The 13,650-nt window shown below is 41.2% G+C and overlaps 1 protein-coding gene across 1 annotated transcript in view; it reads left to right on the forward strand.

Moving 5' to 3' along the window:
* Positions 1 to 13,650, forward strand: part of LOC126105408 (glutamate-gated chloride channel-like) — a 187,222-nt gene that overhangs the window by 91,208 nt on the left and 82,364 nt on the right. The gene's annotated exons all lie outside the window — the stretch shown is intronic.

A 13,650-nucleotide genomic window follows, 5' to 3' on the forward strand; every position in this document is an offset into this window, starting at 1 on the left:
CAAACTGCTTCTTTTGCAAAATTTAAGTTAAAGTTACTCCATCAGGAGTTTCGTAATACTGAATACAACAGAACAACAACACAAATTAACGACGCCGTATATGAAATTCCGCACTGATTAGAATATTTAGACAAGTAACACAGTAACGAAAGACCAACAGTAATAATAATATGGCTACGATTTCATTCACGATTAAGCCCAGTCTAATTTCAACTGTTTCCCTGATTACAGAGTCCCAATAGTTCCATGGGCCGTAAGAATTCTCAATTGTTCAAATATAATCTTGTGTTTATTTTAACAGGCTGCGGTCGGCCACCGTAGATTTTTAGAAATTCTTAGATTCAAGTTGACGTTGACGCTCATCACAGAGAATGGCAGGAGTCCTCAAAGACTGACACACGTATCTACTGCCACACTCGCAAGGAATTAGTCTATGTGAGAACAACTTTGATACAGACACCGACCATGGCTTTGAAACGCATGGAAGCGAGAGCCTCTTAAAGAAAGAGCTCAGGAGAAAACTTATAGTTTGTCACTCCAGTACCTAGCGACGCTGCAGCCGAACTGGACAGCAGGCATAGACGTCATCTATGGAGGCAGGGGGCACCAGTTCTACATACTTCATCTCCGTAGTGTAGTTCAGCCAATCAGTTATCGTTCGTTCTCTGGGTGGAGGAGGGGGGTGGACCATACGTTGGCTTGTGGAGTGTGTATGTAGACTCGGACGTAGAAAAAAGTGGAAGAAGCCTCGCCAGTTTCAGACAGTCAGATTTTGCCTCCGGAAGATGATGATGAAGGCAATCATCTAAAATTTGGGATTCTATCCGAACTTAAAGCAGCAAGTTTACTGTGAACGTGTCATCCAAGAAATAATAATGAAAAAATGACTATCGATGCGTAATTAAACTGCAAAAACTGGAGCTATTCAGTTATGATTTATAGCTTTGCGTTAGCCTTCATGTCGAATATTACCATCGAAATTTTATCAAATTTAATATTTTCAGAACTTTTGAAAGTAGCAGTTGTTTTAGACAATACTTAAATAATTTAGTGAGTTTATATAAAAAACGTTTTAAGGTCTTTTTGATTTCATTAACCGTTAAGTCACACCTAATATGGAAGGAGGCGGTTCAATTTAAAATTTTCTTCTCTATCTGTGAATATTTAGTAATAAATGCATGATCTTGTCATTACAAAATACACTTCTGGAAATTGAAATAAAAACACCGTGAATTCATTGTCCCAGGAAGGGGAAACTTTATTGACACATTCCTGGGGTCAGATACATCACATGATCACACTGACAGAACCACAGGCACATAGACACAGGCAACAGAGCATGCACAATGTCGGCACTAGTACAGTGTATATCCACCTTTCGCAGCAATGCAGGCTGCTATTCTCCCATGGAGACGATCGTAGAGATCCTGGATGTAGTCCTGTGGAACGGCTTGCCATGCCATTTCCACCTGGCGCCTCAGTTGGACCAGCGTTCGTGCTGGACGTGCAGACCGCGTGAGACGACGCTTCATCCAGTCCCAAACATGCTCAATGAGGGACAGATCCGGAGATCTTGCTGGCCAGGGTAGTTGACTTACACCTTCTAGAGCACGTTGGGTGGCACGGGATACATGCGGACGTGCATTGTCCTGTTGGAACAGCAAGTTCCCTTGCCGGTCTAGGAATGGTAGAACGATGGGTTCGATGACGGTTTGGATGTACCGTGCACTATTCAGTGTCCCCTCGACGATCACCAGTGGTGTACGGCCAGTGTAGGAGATCGCTCCCCACACCATGATGCCGGGTGTTGGCCCTGTGTGCCTCGGTCGTATGCAGTCCTGATTGTGGCGCTCACCTGCACGGCGCCAAACACGCATACGACCATCATTGGCACCAAGGCAGAAGCGACTCTTATCGCTGAAGACGACACGTCTCCATTCGTCCCTCCATTCACGCCTGTCGCGACACCACTGGAGGCGGGCTGCACGATGTTGGGGCGTGAGCGGAAGACGGCCTAACGGTGTGCGGGACCGTAGCCCAGCTTCATGGAGACGGTTGCGAATGGTCCTCGCCGATACCCCAGGAGCAACAGTGTCCCTAATTTGCTGGGAAGTGGCGGTGCGGTCCCCTACGGCACTGCGTAGGATCCTACGGTCTTGGCGTGCATCCGTGTGTCGCTGCGGTCCGGTCCCAGGTCGACGGGCACGTGCACCTTCCGCCGACCACTGGCGACAACATCGATGTACTGTGGAGACCTCACGCCCCACGTGTTGAGCAATTCGGCGGTATGTCCACCCGGCCTCCCGCATGCCCACTATACGCCCTCGCTCAAAGTCCGTCAACTGCACATACGGTTCACGTCCACGCTGTCGCAGAATGCTACCAGTGTTAAAGACTGCGATGGAGCTCCGTATGCCACGGCAAACTGGCTGACACTGATGGCGGCGGTGCACAAATGCTGCGCAGCTAGCGCCATTCGACGGCCAACACCGCGGTTCCTGGTGTGTCCGCTGTGCCGTGCGTGTGATCATTGCTTGTACAGCCCTCTCGCAGTGTCCGGAGCAAGTATGGTGGGTCTGACACACCGGTGTCAATGTGTTCTTTTTTCCATTTCCAGGAGTGTATATTCTGCAATCCCTAAATTTACTGATATTGTATTATCGTTATCTAGGACCAGCATTCTCTTCTCGTCTGTAAATTTTTTCTTCAGATTTTAGTTGTGATTTATGCTGTTGTAGTTCAGAGCAATACTTGGAATCACAGCTGGACAGATGGAACAGTCACAAGGTGCCTGCGTAATAAGAAATATTTCATAATTATTTAAAGTGAAATCATGGTAGATATGCACGTTACAAGTTGTCATTATTCTGATATACTGTAACAACATGATCAAAATTTTAATAACGAAAATAATAGTGATATTAAGATACTTTAAATAAAGTAGATACTAAAACGATGATGTAAAGAACAAGGGCAGTGTCAACAATTAGGAATGACTTTCAGTTATTACTGCAATAAACTTCATTATCAGAGGAATGCTGTTATTGACCTAACAAAACACTTTATGATATTTTATGATAAATCGCAGGTCAATGATAAGGTACAATAATTAATTATGTGTATTGTAGGGATGTTATTTGCTAAATAAACTTTATACACTTTTCTTTAAAAGATTTTCTGTTTCATTGTAAAAAAAAGTACTATGATGTTTCACAGTCCGATAAATGTTTAAGGTAAATTATATAAATGATTATATTTCTACATCATCTTAAATTTCATTACATTTGTGTATCTTCCATTTTACAGAATTTTAATTAAAATACATTCCACTACATAATGGAGTACTATCCAATCTACAACACTAAAATAAACAAAAGTTAACAAAGCTGATCAGAAATCGATAACTTTTCAGTGGAAAATCTCTTGTAATAACACAAGTCAACAACGTGACATAAGTAAAATACGTACTAGTAGATTTACGTTGTATCTTATAAGATTTAGACAGGGCGAAACTACGTGCTCCACAAGCTGATTATGGTACCAAGTCTGTTCCTTCATGTTCTTATTGTTCCAAAAGGGAGTTCCAAAAAACGATTATTTCCAAATCTATTGTTCATATTTAATGAGGTTTGTAGCAACGTACACCGACATTTACGACTAAATTATCTTTTCTGAATTTATTGTTTTTCACTTTAGCTATTTATTTGTCGCTATTTCTTAAAATGAGATTTTTCAAAGTACGTTGTTTATTTGACATATTTTGTTGATATTACGTCTGTACATGGTTATGAACCTTACTGTATAGCAACATCACTGTTCTGCGTTTTATGAGAGATACGTAATGTTTCTGACTTAGCAACCTGCCTAGTCGAAATGCATGAGTATATTTGTTTCTGTAGAATGTTCTATTATGGAGTCAACCTGTATTTTTACATATGACTTTTTATCTTAGCGTTTTGGTTTGTTAACCGTACCTCTGTGAATTGGCTTTTTACCATTCCTGACCTCCTTATACATACTGCACAAGAATTTTTCAAAAGTCTATTATTATCTATTTTAAACATGGTTGTTACTCAGCATCTGTATACTAATTTCAACATAGGATGATACAGCTAACCGGTTCTCTGTATAATCCTACGTTGAAATCTATTATTATTAACTAAACTGAAAATGAAAAAAGTTAATTTTTGCGTTGTTGTCAGATACTTTGTGCATAGAAGTAAAAATAATAAAAAACAAGCCGTTGGTAAGAAAATTATTGTAACAATTTATGAGAACCTTATTAATGGCGACAACTTGGCATTGTGTCTTCAAGAGAAAAAAGTGATGTTTTATTATTCCTTTTTTATCTACTAAGAAAGGGAGCAAGAACTGAAGATTTATAGTATGTCAGCCTTAAAATGTTCCAAAACTTAACCAAATAGTAGATGGCTTTTATTATAATGAAGTACATTAGTAGTCCAATGCCACTACAGCTCTGTATATGATACTATTTCTTGCTGCTCCTACATCCACATGACAGAGATATCATACTGCTTGTCTGGCGCCTGACTTACTGGAGCAGTGAAGGGAAGCAATCATATGGTTTCGTTTTGTTAATTATTTATTTGATGTCATTGTCCGACATTGCGAGTCAGATTGGAAGCCATTGCAGTAGGATGGGACTGTAGCGTGTATCTCAGTATCTGACAGAACAAGACTAAACGTGTAAGAAAACTATCACCAGTAAATCACCTAGCTCATTCCCTTCCATTCATGACATTCTTTCGCTCGAGTTCTATGAGATCTTTGTTATGATGATGATGATGATGATGATTTAATAGTGGTTTAAAGGCTAGTACATGTATCGTGCTACTCCAGTAATGTACACTTGACATTACAAGAAATGGCCGTGTTTGGTATTTGAACTATCTACCGAGCTACATAAGAGAAAATCACATGACGGGGAGTAAAAACCTGTTCAGAATGTAAAGAACACTTGTAATTTTGAGTGCAGACAAGGAATAACATATTTATGAAATTCAGCGAACGGTCACAACCTCTGGAAACATACAAGAAAACTGTGCCGCATTGCAGGCCTGTTAACAGCATTTCATTTCTTGATGTTGATTCAAGAGCGATAAGAACTATTTACACGTCGACAACTGCAGTACGATGCATTCGTAGCTCAGTGACATAGTCTGTGGTCTAATAGGCAACTGCCTGGCGACAAGGTTTGTTTCGTGTCTGGTTTAGTGCATGGTTTTTGTGTTACTGCGTTAATTTTTTTAATCAGTAGAAACCATGAAATTAATAGAACGAACAGCTTTCGGTTATTATTAAGATATTTTCGACCCTCAAAAGGGTACAGCCTGTAGCTTCTTTTACGACTTTATATCCCACCCAAAGTGTTCCAACTTCAAAGACAGTTTGCATTCTACAGTCTGCAAGGAATTGAGGTTTTCAGGTGGATAATATGTTTCCCATTTTCTGACACCTCCTCCCATACAGCTATGGTGATGTTCCTCCAAAGGTCGTAATGGGTTCTTGGCACGGTGGTAGGTCTGTTTTCTAGTATGATCGGTTTCGTCTCTCCCCATACGTTTTCAGTAGGGCCGGCGCAGAAGGAGGACAATCAAGAAGAGAAATCTCATTCTGTTTAGCAAAGAATTCCTGCACCATCGCTGACATGTGTATGGGGGTTCCTATTGCTGGAAACAGACTACTTCATCAAGATATAATTGTCGATTGATGGGACCATAATATTACTCCATCATTCGCTCATGATAACATTGATTCGTCGGAAAATATCACGTTCCAACAGACACTGTTGACATTGTCCTCGGTAAACGCTAATCAGTAGAGTCGAAGTCACCACTGAGCCTCTCCATGATGGCCACCCGTTTGGTAAGTAGTCCGACCCCACAAAGCAGAAGCTGAGTCGCATCCATTGACAAGGAAAACGCATTGTTTCAACTGCACCTCGTTTAAAAGATGATTTTTTTTTACGTGTGCATGTCGAGTTTTCACACACCTACTGAATTCTCCAGCAACTCGATAACATTTTATCCGTCGTCGCGCAATGCGTTCAGGAACGCCATACCGTATGCAAGCCACCAACAGCGTGCGTCAAATTACCTTCCCTCACAAAAGCAATGACGCTGCCGTGAATAGACAGTTAATGATGAGGAATGGTGCACGGATAATGTGACTCGAATGAAAGCGATGTGGTGTATGTATTTGACCTTGATCCTGTACTGTCGATGGCTATTATACACTGGTGTGCAAAACCTATGGACGACAGTAAACTAAGCACGAAGTGTCAATAGCAAGTGACACAGCTTAATGAAACTTGGAATGTGCCTGGGTGAGCCATGCTCCGGCTCACATTGGTGCTGTTTGTAGGTATCTGTCCTCTGTTGGAGGTCAGACTGTATCGTTTAGTTGACATGGTTGCGGTTGTTTGTCTTCTTCTCGAGTTGACTGACTCCACTTGGTTTCGCAAGCATTGCCTGTCCGCTAGTGGCAGCAGCGGCGGTTATCGATATGTAGGATGGGGTGACGTCGTGGTTCTTCCAGGTCGTGTCAGTGGGAGTTCGGCTGGGGACTCAGGAGGAGCCAGGTCCACACAGTGCGGGAACACGGCGGGACTGCTGGAGACGCGCATGGGCTACCAGATCGAAGGCCTTTGGTCACGAGGGTGCACGACCTCGTCGTAAATCGAATCCTGCAAGTTTAAGTTGAGTGCATTTGGATTCATGTAGAGAAACTTCCACCATTGTAAGATTTTGCGATTCTCCAGTGACTTGGGTTCGTGTTGCTGCTCGTAGTGTTGCTGAGGAGAAGAGCAACGAGTGGAGTGCTTGGGGAAGGCGCATCCCGATTAGCTTTCCTGGACTTCTAATTACTATTTATTGCGTTCAGTTTGTTACTATTTGTTATGTTCAACCAACGGTATTTTTCCTGCCTTGTGGCTGCTAATGTCCCAGTTACCTGCCCTGGGGGTTAGTGTAACAGCAGTGTATGTTTCCTCGCTTTGACGCTGCTGTCTCGTGAGGAGTGTAGTTTTCACAGCTTTCTTGACTGTAGGTTGGATGGCGATTCTTCTACTCTGGTGCTAGCGATTCCTTTCGCGTTACGGGCGCTCTGCTGGCGGAGTCCAGACCGCTGGTTCCGGCTTTGGCATATTTTTACATCTTTGCATTTGGTTTATTCGACGTCAGGTAGCCTCAGCAAGATTATCATTAGTCATTCGTTAGACTGCCACTAGTCTGAGTTACCATCTTGTGAAGGGAATGCAACTCTTGGCTGCCTTTCTCATCGCTCGCGAAAGTGTTTTTTTGCCGGAACTAATCAGAGGTCGATTCCTGGTGCACCGTCTGTGACTATCATTTGTATTATGTATTTGCTGTTTTCTTCTTTTTTAGTTTCACCCTCTTTGGGGTACGCTGGATCAATCATTTCTTTGTGCGTTGTTCCTTTCTTAGGGCCCAGTATTTCTTCATTCTTTCTGATCTTCTTCTCCTCTCTTCTTCCGAGATGAAGGATTTGGACTTTTGTGTGGATTTGTCTTGGAACCTTATGTTTTCATCTTTAGTAATTAATTTAGCAGTTCGATCAATAAGTGAACTTTCTGAAATATTTAATTCCACTAGGTCTTTCTCAGTTTCTTTAAACCAGTTGGGCTTCGTTTTTCGGTTACGGAAGAAGTCAAAGATTTTTTTAGTTAATCTGTTGGAATTCATTCTGAGAAGATGACCATAAAAATTTATTCTCCTTTTTCGCATAGAATCTGAAAGTTTTTCAATTTTCTTGTAGAGAGTTTCATTTTTGATGTATATAATCTTATTGTCTTGAAATTTTGGCCCAATGATTTTACTTAAAATTTTTCTTTCCTTTACCTCAAGTTTCTCCATTTGGCCTTTGAAATTCATGTTAAGTGTTTCTGCTGCATACAGTGCTTCTGGCTTAATCACTGTCTTGTAATGTGTAATTTTGGACCCCCCAGAAAGGGATTTTTTGTTGTATGTATTTTTTGTTAGTTGGAAGGCCAATTAAAGTTTATTTTTTCTGGATTCCATTGCTTTGCTTTCCCCAGCATTCCAAGTAATCCATTCTCCGAGATATTTGAATTCTTTTACTATTTCAATCTTTTGTTCTTGAACTTTGAGGTATTTACATGAGTGCTTGATGTTTGTCAATATCTTAGTTTTTTCAGAGGAGATGTGAAGACCAATTTTAGCTGCTTGTTTCTTTAGTTCAAGGATTTGCTCCCGTGCTTCTTCCATTGTTACAGCAAACAGGGCCATATCATCTGCAAAAGCAATGCAATTTACTTTAAGGTTCTTCTTTTTGCAACCCAGTCTTATACCACTCTTAATATTTGTGTTCCATTCCCTGACTACTTTCTCAAGCGCACAATTGAACAGCAACGGTGAGAGCCCATCGCCCTGTCGCACTCCCGTTTTTATTTCAAAGGGTTCTGATAGTTCGCCCATAAATTTAACTTTCGAAAATGTATTTGTAAGGGTCGCTTTTATAATATTAGTTGTTTTCTTATCCAAACCCATTTCTTCCAGAACTGATAACAGAGATTCTCTATCAATCGAATCATATGCTTTTTTTAAATCAATGAAGGAGATTACGTATGTCTTTGCCCTTGATTTTTGGTATGCCATAATGTTTTTGAGGTTTAGTATTTGTTCCGAACATGATCTACCCTTTCTAAAACCTCCCTGGTATTCCCCGATTTTCGGATCCAATTGCGGCTCTGCCCTGTTCAAAAGGACTTTAGAAAGAATCTTGTACGTTATATCCAGCAGTGATATTCCTCTGTAATTGTTGGGGTCTGTCTTCAAACCTTTCTTGTGGATAGGGTGGATGAGAGCTGTTCTCCATTCTGCGGGGATCTCTTCTTCTTTCCAGATTTGATCGAAAACACACTTTAGGGATGTAACTGCATTTTTGTCAGCCTTTTTCCATAGTTCGGCCACTATTTGATTTTCTCCGGACGCCTTGTTGTTTTTAAGTTCTGAAATGACCTTCTGTAGTTCTTCAGTCGTCGGTGGTTCTGAATCCGGCTTCTCACGGTTGTTTGGAATGGATTCAAATTTTTCAAGGATGGGTTCACAATTCAAGAGTTTTTCAAAGTAGCCTGCTAGTATTTTGCAGTTTTCCGTGTTGTTGTGAGCGATGGTCCCATTTACATCTCGAAATTGGAGGGTGGGTGCTTTGTATCTTGATAACCTTTGCTTGAAAGTTCTGTAAAAGCTCCTTGTGTTGTTTTTTGCAAATTCTTCATCAATTTGGAGGAGAGTTTTGTTTTCGTGTGTCTTCTGAATACTTTTTATATCTTTATCTACCAGTTTTCTAACTGTAATGAAATTCAGTCTACTTTCTTCTGTTTTCTGTGATTGCCAATTTTGCCATGCCTGTTTCCTTGTTTCAATGAGGGCATCACATTCCAGCGACCACCAGGCATGTTTTTTACTTTTTTTGTTAGGTGCTATCCGTTCAGCTGTAGTAATGAGGTTTTCCTTGATATCCCCCCAGCTTTGTGTCTGAATGGTTTCTGTTGCTTTTGTGAATTCATCTGATTTTAATATCTTTTCTGTGCTATACTTCCGACCCTTAATTTGTTTCATGCTGCGTTTCCTGTTTGGGATGACTCTGAACTTAATTTTAGAAAGGTAATGGTCCGAATCCAAGTTTGCACCCCTGAGTATCCTAACGTTCATGATTTCTTTGCTAGAAATCTTCTTGATTGCCACATGATCAAGTTGAAATTCCCCAAGGCTAGGATTTGGGGATACCCATGTCTTTTGTCTTCGCGGTAGTTTCTTGAAAGCTGTGGATTTAAGAATTAAATTGTGTGCTTGGCAAAGTTCTATTAGTCTCACACCATTTCTGTTTGTTCTCTTGTGTGCAGGATAGTTTCCAACTATTTTCTTATATCTTTTTTCTTTACCAATCTGCGCATTAAAATCTCCAAGAAGAATGATGATGTTTTTATCTGGAATTTTCTGAATAATGTCATCTAGATGATTCCAAAAGGCCTCTACTTTTTCTTTGTTTTTCCTGTTATCCTCGTTTATAGGGGCATGTGCATTGATAATTGTGTAGATTTTGTTTGTGCTTGTGAATGTAAGACTTGAGATTCTTTCTGATTGGGAATCAAAGCCAACTATTGAGTTCAAGATTTGTTTGTTGATTATAAAGGCTGTCCCAAGATGTGGTACATTTTTCATTACTCTCGGTCCCACTTTCCCTTTGTATATCCTAAAACCTTCGGAATCGAAGGTATCTGTATCCATGTATCGTGTTTCTTGAATGGCTGTTATGAGTATGTTGTGGTTCTTTAGCGTATCTGTTAGATGTTTTAGTTTTCCGGTTTTCAACAATGAGTTTGCATTGAAAGTTGCTAGGTATGTTGATTGCCTATACTGAAATTTGGATGAGATTCCAAGACACTCCGACTTGTCTTTGTGCAATGTTGCCGACTCCCCAGAATCCGAATGTCTGCTGACGTACTGGCATACGGTGGATCGTCCACCTGGGGTAAAATAGTTTACATCACATACTTCCATGATTGATGAAAGTTATTTTGGGTGTGGCCCAAAGGCCACAAAATGTACAACCAAGATTGTGAGTCCTGGAGGTAGTTCTTCCGCTCTCTCTGCCGTTGGGAATCTGAACTTCCTCTTCCGCCTTTGAGACCGTTGACCAGGTTTCACCTAATAACCCTAGGCAGGGGCCCTTACAGGGTGCTACCATCCGGAGCCAGATGGACCCAGGTTTTTTTTTTAACGAGGTGTTACTCCTCCCCGTCCTCCTTCCTCATCACTTGCGAAATGAGGCCCCGGACTTGGGACCGGCAGTGGTGGAGTTATTTGCTGTTTTATTGTACGTTTCTAAAGTTTTTGTATAATTTCCAATCTTGGCGTTACAGCAGGTTTAAATGATTGTGCTACCATGTATACCATCATTTTGTCTCACCTGTTTGGTGATCAGTTGCTTGTCCTTTTAAATTAACGTTTGCTGCTATATTTGCTGTTTTACTGTATGTTTTTTAAGTTTTTTGTGTAATTGCCATTGTTGGCTGTAGAGGAGGTTTAAATGGTTGTGGTACCATGTTTACCATCATTTTGTATCACCCATTTGGCAATCAGTGGCCTGTCTTTTTTAATTAATCTTGCTATTGCACTTCTGTTTCACAGTGTATTTGTTAATTTTTTCTCATAATTGCCGTTCTTGGCGTTAAAGGCCTTCAGCCGTGACTGTGGTTACTTGCCTCAAAATTCTGATTGGGATAACGTTGGCTTGTTTTTAAAACATTATTTGCTGTGGCTGTATTTTATGAACGTTTGGTAAATTGTAACGCACTGAAGCACTATTTTTTTTATCTTATGTGACTTAACTGCTAATGTCATCAGTCCCTAAGCTTACACACTTCTTAACCTAAATTATCCTAAGGACAAACACACACACCCATGCCCGAGGGAGGATTCGAACCTCCGTCGGGACCAGCCTCACAGTCCATGACTGCAGCGCCTTAAACCGCGAAAGCACTATTAATTACACAATTGTTTATTCCCTCATTAATAAGGTGTGATATCCTTATTTATAGCTGAGTCTTAAATTACTGTTTTAAAATAAATTTGTGTAATTGCAAAAGGGAACCAACATTAACTGATTACGGCCCCGTCCACAATCGTAACCGAATCCTGATTTCCTTGACTACCAGGTTTCACTGGGTTCATTACGTGTTTCCACCTCTCAGCATGTGACAGTACGTTCAGCACATGATCTTTTTGGTGGTCCGTGTGTTGCTGTCTGGCGAGACATAATGATGCACGGCGCTACTGACCTCCAAATCCTTGAACACGATACCATCACTGGTCTGTTATTGCGACACTGTGCTGCTTACCGACGTGCGTCTTTTTACTGGTGCATTCGGCCCAAACTTTATTTTTATTGATGTCAGTGCGCAAGGGCAGCAAACTGCACGAGTTGAGGAGTTTTTGGAACGAGTGGACGTTCAGCGATTTGACCAGGTTGCCCATTCCACGGACTTATATCCTATCGAGAACGTGTGGGATGCGTTGTAGAGACGTATTGCACCACGCCCACATGCACCAACGACCATCCAGTCGTTGCCAGACGCACGGGTGGACAAATGGAACGACCTACCACAAGGACACCTTACCGACGTGCTGGCAAGCATGGGAGCACGTTGCAGAGCATACATCGCCATCCGTAGTGATCACACACCTTATTAAGAACCACGTCCCGCTTTTTGTAATGTCCAGGGGACAGTCATGAATCTAGGTGGCTACAGTATAATTACTGTCTTCGAATAAAAGTTTCGTTTGTGCTCGTCTCTTGCACATTTCTTTCGGTTAGCTTCTGTACTACATTATAACAGTATAGCAGTTATTTCTATGTATGGTACATGTATCATTGAGCTCTGTTACTTGGCAGTGACATATAAGGCGGAAGTTAATTTCATCCTTAAGTTTTACGTACCAGTGTACAACAAATGGTGCTCTTGCAAAGCTAACTAGCCCACTGTCAGTCAATTACCATTTAATACTAATGAAACTGAGGGAATAATTCTCACTTATTGTGTGAAACAGAGGTAGTAGATTTAATTTTTCGTCTTCAGGGAGTTCATTTTCCACCATTAATTAATTAATTAATTAATAACGAAAATTCTGTCGCACCTTCTGTAGGAAATAGGCTGTACAACATCGAAATGTGTTTAATCTAATACAATGGAGAGTTTCACAGACTAGATATTGCAGAACCAGAAGAATAGCCCCTTGTGGTGAAAAATAATTCACATAGATTCGAACATGAGACACTTTACATATCAAGTCTGCACGTTGTTTATTCGACTACAGTGACCATTTATTAACTGCTATGTATGTATTGAACTAAGGACCTAGAAACGACGGAGAGGCTTCGTCTCCGCCGTAGCCCTCAGTGGTACCCAACCCCACAGTAAGCTACATCAGTCCACTCACCCCACCGGCGCCCCACACCGAACCCAGGGTTTCTGTGTTATTGTGCGGTTCGGCTCGCAGTGGATCCCCCACCCCCGGGAACGTCTCATTCTAGATTAATTATGGTGTACGCGTACGTGGATACAGATTTACTAACTTACTTGTATTCAGTTAATGTGCCATTACTTTCGATAATGCCAGCGTATTCTATTTGCAGGAAAGATTTTCTGCCTTCTCGGAGGAGATCTATAATACTGACAAGATCAATTTTCCGTAATTTTTGAAGTAGTATTTCCTTGTTTTCTTGTTCCCTAGGTAAGCAGAAAAATATGGCACGTGGCATTTCATTCACGTCAATGCCGTGCCGGACTTCGATTTCCGTCGGTCAGTTTTTGTGCTGTCAAGTGTACATAGTCACTCTAACGACTGCATCCTTCAGTACTGGTCAAAATGGTGATGGATTTAAATCAGGGCACACACCTAGAACACTGGTGATCAGGAGCTTTACGTCACCAACTCTCCTCCCTTTCCTGCTGATTACTAGCAATGACAATTTCATCCACTATCACGATTCATACCAACGTACACATTGCCCAGCGACATCATACTGGGAATAACATGGCATGCAACATGCCAAACCTTTTTTTAACTCTGTGTAGCCGCTAAA

This window comes from Schistocerca cancellata, chromosome 1, assembly GCF_023864275.1.
Source record: "Schistocerca cancellata isolate TAMUIC-IGC-003103 chromosome 1, iqSchCanc2.1, whole genome shotgun sequence".
Classification (NCBI taxonomy): domain Eukaryota; kingdom Metazoa; phylum Arthropoda; class Insecta; order Orthoptera; family Acrididae; genus Schistocerca; species Schistocerca cancellata.